The sequence below is a fragment of the Schistocerca gregaria genome, chromosome 2, assembly GCF_023897955.1.
Source record: "Schistocerca gregaria isolate iqSchGreg1 chromosome 2, iqSchGreg1.2, whole genome shotgun sequence".
NCBI lineage: Eukaryota > Metazoa > Arthropoda > Insecta > Orthoptera > Acrididae > Schistocerca > Schistocerca gregaria.
This window is the reverse complement of record NC_064921.1, coordinates 761,896,049-761,902,048: the sequence shown is the minus strand read 5'-3', so window position 1 is coordinate 761,902,048 and position 6,000 is coordinate 761,896,049. Positions and strand designations below refer to the sequence as shown.

The 6,000-nt window shown below is 37.0% G+C and overlaps 1 protein-coding gene and 1 long non-coding RNA gene across 4 annotated transcripts in view; one reads left to right on the top strand and one right to left on the bottom strand.

The window, feature by feature from the left end:
• Nucleotides 1–750: 750 nt before the first annotated feature.
• On the bottom strand, nt 751–2,735 carry LOC126334977 (uncharacterized). The gene is made up of 3 exons (XR_007564794.1): nt 2,327–2,735; nt 2,083–2,251; nt 751–1,522 (listed from the first exon to the last, which is right to left on the bottom strand). It is a non-coding gene; the product is annotated as an uncharacterized LOC126334977 (long non-coding RNA).
• Nucleotides 2,736–2,798: 63 nt separating this feature from the next.
• The window catches only part of LOC126334974 (transcription factor E2F6-like), a 66,768-nt gene continuing 63,566 nt past the window's right edge, over nt 2,799–6,000 (top strand). Inside the window, exons 1-2 of one of the 3 annotated variants that reach the window (XM_049997765.1) lie at nt 3,504–4,100; nt 4,969–5,118. The gene's annotated coding sequence lies outside the window, so the exon portion shown is untranslated. Of the gene's footprint in view, nt 3,379–3,465; nt 4,101–4,968; nt 5,119–6,000 lie in introns of those variants that run through there. The other 2 variants (XM_049997763.1, XM_049997764.1) reach the window with 2 other exon arrangements.

Below are 6,000 nucleotides of genomic sequence, written 5' to 3'. Positions count from 1 at the left end.
ATTTATTCCCTCATGAAATTTCAATGCAGTTTAAGAGGAATATTGATGCACAGAACCACAACACTAAAAGAAAAAAAATGACATTCGTTATTCCACATGATGGTCAGCTTTAGCACAAAAAAAGGTGCAGAATGCTGCAACCCAATCTTCTGACCACTTACCCAGTGGTATAAAATATCAGACAGACAGACAAGTAAAATTTTAAAACAAACTGAATAAGTTACTCCTTGACAAATTTTTCTATTCCATAAAGGATTTCTCATAATGCGTAAAAGGTGCTGTGTAGGTACTACCAACTCGCGTCTGTATGTTTAGAAACATTGTGAGTTGTCAGCAGGGAGCTAAATTTACAGATTAATCCGTGAAGTGAATGTAAAATGACTAGTTCCAGAAAATTACAACTTTCATGCAAATGATCCATAGAACATGAAACTAACATGAAAATGGAAAAGGAACACAATTACTGTCAGAAGTCCCTAGCAGAGTGCTAAATGAGGTCACAATAAGTGGGGGGGGGGGGGGGGGGGGGGGTCCTGACTCGAGTTTATTTCCTACTTGTCAGAACTTGGGTACTTAGCAATTGTAAAATAAAATAAAAGAGGTTACATTTAATTTCAATATCAGCTATATGTGCGCATTTTCATTATGCCTCCAATTTTTTTTGCCTTTTCTTAGGGCCATATACTATACCTTTTGTCACTTAACAGAGTGAAAAATGCTGTACAAAATGGCCTAATTTTGCTTTTTCAGAAAAAAAAAAATAATAATATTGCCAGAGGTATTATATATCAAAGTTGTTGTAAACTCAAGTCACACAAAAGTTGCTTTATGATGTCAAATGACTATATTGTGCAAGTATGTAATATGTGGTCTTATGGTCTTAAATATTTAACAATGTTTGCTGGGAACATACATTTTCTCAAAGTTTCATCACAATTCTTTATCGTCACACAGGAACCACTAAATCACTAGATGGGAATGATCTCATTAGGCCTACTGTGAATACAGTCTCGTGCTCTCAATTGATGAACTGTTCCCAAGTTAACTTCGGTATACCTTTGCCTGCCTTTGGTGCGAATTTGCTGCGAACTAGTCTGTTCGGTGGTGATGGGGGATGTACAATTTAATGTGGACTGTAAACCATTATGCACCTTGGCATTTTTCTCATTAACAAATGTGGAACAAGTAGAAAGTTACAAATAAATTTAGGACTGACTGGTCCTCTGAATTTGTAATGGCACTTATCCAGCTGACAGCAGGGCAAAATAAAAATAATAGCTGATGACCACTTAGTTATTTTGAAACAGATATAGAACAGAACATTCCTAATTATCAAACACTAAAAACAGTACGGTACAATTTTCGAGCAAAGCTACTTGCCTCATGGCTCTTAGGAGTTGACAGAAACGAATGTAGTAGTTTATTCTTCATAAAGTGTAGGATAACTGGCTAAAGGTACCTGAGTAACTTATAGTTTTCTTGCATAACAGTGTTTATTTTGCATAGCTTGTTTTTTTCTGCACTGTAAAAACAGAAAACAAAAGTTTTTAATGAATTCAGTCATAATATTGTTACATGCTAAGTAGGCCTACCTAATATTAACTTTAACACAGTTGTGCCCAGCAGGTCCTACTTCACGACTCCCAACAAAATGCTGAATTAGAAATGTCAATGTATTACAAATATCTGACCATAGACAACCAGGAACAGCTTATAGACTGCTATAACATAGCAGCATAAGAGAAATATATAGTAAAAAATAAAACAACTGCACACACACAGTAGCAAAGAGACGAAGACCCCATAAAATTTACTGTATTGCTGCACCATCTACACCTGAGTACTCTGTTCAATATATGTACTACCAGTCTACAGCTGTCCATCTGCAATTTACTGCCCACATTAAAACAGGAAAACACCGAGTGATTTATATTCATTGTATGATTAATTTGCATGCCATGTATATAACATACGTTAGTTAAAAGGTTTGTACATTGGTGGTGTTGAGATATTTACCATTATATATTGCAGGGCTTGTGACAATCTCATGCAGACCTAATAAGAGCTTTGGTCTATGCTTACCTTATGAAACAAGGCATGCGGGTGCAACAGTAAATTTCGCTCTTTGCAACAACGATCACATTTCAGTAGTTTCTAAAGAAATTTGCCGAATGTATACATGTGCAATTTTTACACAGCACAATTGATCGTAGGCGCCATTCCGAGATAAAATTGACTCTTCGTTCATCATCTGCAAGTAGTAACAACGTTGAAATTGTCACGTAAGCCTCAATAATTACATACGTATGTGAAAATAACTATTTACAGCATGAACAAAACTGTTCCTTGCACCCGAATTTCAGTCAGAGCCAGAAGTGGAGTGCGTGGGCATACGTAATGGAGAAATCGATAAAAATACTGACGATAAATTACACATATTGCGCCGTTGTATATATAATAATGAAGAACTGGCGGTTGACCGTCATACACTTTAAATTCTATTTCCTCTAATGGTTCACAATCTGGCACTAAAATCCGTATTCGTAATTGTTTACTATGCACTCTCTTCCCGCTATCAATCGTTTCTCAACTTGACACCTTGGATGTAATTAATTAATGCAATAATACTAATTCTTTATCGAGCAAATAATTCTGGTATATATTAGGCGACACACAAAGCAGCTTTAAACATCAGACTAAATCATCTGCTACCACATGTAAAGTTCCGCCATGTTGCTCCCCTGCTGTCACCTGGCGAGCAACTTTTCAAAACTTTGGCCGAGCATAACGACCAATTTTTGTGTAAGATGTGCTACTGCTGAGTACTCGGTCTTTATAAATTAGAAAATATGACTTAGGATTTAACGTATATTGTCTATGCGATATTCCGAGCTCCAAACCGGTGTGATTCTGAAGTTAATACAGTGGATCGTACCTACGTTCTGGGCCCCGATTCCAGGGCCGAGACCGAATGTACGTTATTTGCGGGAAATACAAGTTCGCGCCACATTCATTGTTGCTACTGGCTGTTTGCAGCAGATGGCTGGATGTGAGGGAGGTTGTGTGGTTGAAATATGTGGAAATTTGGAGCCTGTTGATCGTATTACTTGTTAATAAGCACGTGCCGTGTATGATTTTTGAGTTGGTTTTAGTGTGGGCATTAAATCGAGTGTATTGAAGAAAGTAAATGAACGTAAATTTGTAATTATGGCACGGTGACTGCGGCTAACCAAGCCAATCACAAAACAAAAGACTACACCTTCAAATGCTCGGCATCATTGCATCCTTTTTTTGTGATCATGTAACATTTTAAAATTTTAGTGAAGAGTTGCAGTTATACTTCATGCTGTGGCTGGATGTTTTTGCTTTTCATTAATAGTAAGTATAACGAGTTGCAGTTTTTGCTAAGGCAGTGTGGGTCGTAACTGAACTCGTAAGTTTGAGTTTGGTAACACGATCGGCCTTTCTCAAGCAAAGAAGCGTCCTGTGTGTAATGCGAAAATTGAAAATGTTAACCGTTAACATTCAATAGTGTGGGTAGTTCATATAGCATGAGAAACGAAGTAACGTGAAATGTTAAGACCGGATGATGCATCGTCTAGCTTCGTGATAGATATTCGGATAACACGTTTAGTTTCATGCTATATTTTGGAATAACGATCAGCGTCGAGTGGAAAGAAAGAAATAACGATATTTGTAAGATGCTAATTACTGAACCACGTGTCGTGTTGATAGTTGCTGGGAAAAAGCAGTCGTTGTATTAGATGTTAAAATATTGACGTGAAGTAAAACGCGTGCCACAGTTTCTTGATTGGAGAGTTGTTATATACAGACGTGTGCAATTTTTGGGAATCATTTGAACTGCTATTCTTGTCTTGGAAGTCTATGCAGGCACTTCAGTGCGTCACACGTGTTCGATTTTGTTGCATATAGATTTCTGTTCCTGCAATTGTTCAGTGTACTTGTTTATGGTTATATTTTGCATTCATCTGTGATACTTGTAACTTGGAAAGTATGTGTGTTTTTACGTATACCTTAAATATCTTCGAACGTGCAGCAACAAAATTGGGTAGCATATTGTAATGGAAGCTTGTTTTTAGGTACATTAACTATGCAGAATTTGTTTATAAAACTTGATTAATTTGTTAGAAAACGAAGATGACTTCTGTCTGTCTGTGTGTGTGTGTGTGTGTGTGTGTGTGTGTGTGTGTGCACGAACTTTTTTCTGAAAATGCTTGGCATTATTGTCTGAGTTTCAAAAGATGTACTTTTGCGGACAGCCTTCTTTACAGTAACAGTAATCACATTGTTCAGAAGATGTCTTTTTGAAGTTGTAGACTGGAACACAAATTTACATACTAACCCATGTTTCTCTAAATTTCCATCAAAACATAAGTTTTGCTAAACTGTAAATTGCAATTTAAAATTTTTATTTTGCATATAATCTTTTGAAATGGCAGTGTAGTGTGGGATAATAATTCTCTAATATGAAAACTGGGGATAGTTAATTGACAGCCTCATCACACCTGCAGGAATCAAAGTTTCTGTTAAACATTGATTTGGTATTGCCTAAGTCTTTCTCAAGCAGTTATTTGTGTTTCAAGTTAAATTATTAATAGTATTATCTTACTGTAATGTAAGTTCAGGAAACAGCAAAAAAAAATTTGTGCTAGACTTTTTGTTTTATCACTTAAAATTTAGGTACCAGAGCATAAAATTTAATTTTCCATGGTACCAGAGCATCAACAATAGCTCAATTTTCACCAGAGTTACCAGTAATATTCAAGCCGGACATGAAATTCCTGTATAATTGTGTGGCAGAGAATTGAATTAAAGGGGGGGGGGGGAGACTGGTGTGTGTGTGTGTGTGTGTGTGTGTGTGTGTGTGTGTGTGTGTGTGTATTTGTTAGGGTATTTTCCGGCAGCATATTGTTAGTGGTCCTAACAAATAAATTTGATTTGTTTCAGGCAAAAAAATTGTCAGTTGTAAAAATGCCACTCTTACACAAAAATTGGAAAATCTTACCCAGAGGACTAACTGCTAACAGTTACTACTGAAGTGAATGAAAATTCCTGTGCATTGGAAATAATTATCAGGATTTCCTTCCAGCAGGCCTGGTAGGAACTTAGTGAACAATATGCATCCATTGGTTTCTGTCCTGATATAGCTTTTCCCTCTCCACTACATCCCATGTTGCTCCTCTCCTCTTGAGATCGTCCTTAACCTGGTCTGTCCATCTCTTTCTAGGCTACCCAATTGGTCTTCTTCCTGGTACCTTCATCTCCGAATACTGGTGTGCAGTTTATCAGGTGCATTCACTTCACATGACCGAACCACTTCAGTCTCAAAGCATTCATTCTCTCCTCTGTAGTCAATGTCACCTGCAGGTCTCTCCTTACATAATCATTTCTGACAGTCTCTCTTAGTTTTTTTGTAGAGCTGATATAAGGAACTTCATTTCACATGCTTGTATTTGACTCTCTTCTCTCTTATTTATGACACACACCTCTGGACTATACATCATGATTGGCAGGAGATAAATTTTATACTTGGTCTGTTTGATTCTTTTAGGGAATTCCTTGTTCCAGATTAGATTTTGTACTTGGTGGAAGAAGCTACTGCCCATTGCATCATGTTAGTCACACATCATAAAGTTCACTTATGCCAGTGCAGTGGCAAATAATAGTTATGCCATAATTTAATACGTGATATTTTAAATATTTGGTATCAGTGTGTTCTGTTGTGTTAAAAAGTCTCTGGGAAGTACCTGAATGCTCTTGCAGTCAAAACTAAGCCCTGTTCAAGAACAATATTTGATACCAGTTGTTGACTTGGATCAGTGACATGATGATAATGACTGTTGTGGCACCACCTTTTGGTTTGTATGTCCACTGTTTGGTTGTTAGCTGACAAAGCCAACAAATGTGGAAGCACAAAACTTGGTTGTCATGACAAATTGATCTCTAGCTTAGCCTGAGTTCTAGTTTAGGTTGGAGGGC